Source organism: Octopus bimaculoides, chromosome 7 (genome assembly GCF_001194135.2).
Source record: "Octopus bimaculoides isolate UCB-OBI-ISO-001 chromosome 7, ASM119413v2, whole genome shotgun sequence".
NCBI classification, from domain to species: domain Eukaryota; kingdom Metazoa; phylum Mollusca; class Cephalopoda; order Octopoda; family Octopodidae; genus Octopus; species Octopus bimaculoides.
Genome location: NC_068987.1, coordinates 35537732 through 35538754, shown reverse-complemented (window position 1 = coordinate 35538754; position 1023 = coordinate 35537732). Strand labels below are relative to the sequence as shown.

The following is a 1023-nucleotide window of genomic DNA, read 5'->3' as shown; positions in this document are numbered from 1 at the left end:
GTTTGGTAGACACTTTTTTCTTGTACATTAGTGTTTATGTCGCATCTAAGCGCGTCAAAATCAGGTAATGCCGGTGGCAGCCCTGAGAAGTGTGTGAGGGGGTAAGTGTAGTACGTGTGTTTATGTGTTTACATATGGGCGTATGACAGAGTGGGAATGTGTCTGCGTGTGTATGTGTGTATGGGTGCACATGTGTGTGATGATGTGTGTATATATGTGAGGTGAGTGCGTGTGGAAATATACGTACATGTATGTGTGTCCCTGTGTGTGTGGGGGTGTGTGGAGGTATGTGTGCGTGTGTGTCTATGCTGTGTGTGAAGGAATATGTGCGTCCGTGTGTGTGTGTTCATGTGTGTGTGCCCACGTATTTGTGTGTCTGCATGTGGGTGTGAGTGAGAGGAAGAGAGGGGTGAATTTGTGTGTGTAGTGAATTTGTTGGTGTAGTGAAGCGTGTAGGTTTTTGTGTATCCACAATGCAACATGAATAAAAAATAAATAGGTAAATAGGACAAAACTTAAAATTAAAAACTAAAAATTATAAATTGAAAATTAAAAAATAAATAATACAGAAATGAATAAAACAAAAATTAAAATTAAGAATTAAAAATTATAATTGAAAATTGTAATTAAGAAAATCAAAATTAAATACTAATAGATAAAAAAAAGTAAAAACTTAGAAACTCAAAACTGAATAATATATAGATAAATAAAGCAAAAATTAAAATTAAATTGAAAACATGTATGTTGAAAATAAGAGTAAAACAGAAGAACAATAAATAAAATCAAAATATATATGAAAATAATAAAACAAATGAAACAAATGCAATTGAAAATGAAAGAAAAAACTACTATGAATGAAAAATGGATAAATTAACTTACGAAATGTTTTTCTTTCTTTTCAAAGTTTTGTGGAGGATGTCACTGAAAGAAGGGGTTGTATCCAGACCGAAAATGATGCGTGACAGTGTTTCTGCGTATGTGTTCCGTGAACCGGTCGGTAAGCGGTCGTCCCATCTGACAGAC

At 33.9% G+C, this 1023-nt stretch overlaps 1 long non-coding RNA gene across 1 annotated transcript in view; it reads left to right on the top strand.

The window, feature by feature from the left end:
* The window catches only part of LOC128248294 (uncharacterized), a 50623-nt gene that overhangs the window by 40156 nt on the left and 9444 nt on the right, over positions 1–1023 (top strand). The gene's annotated exons all lie outside the window — the stretch shown is intronic.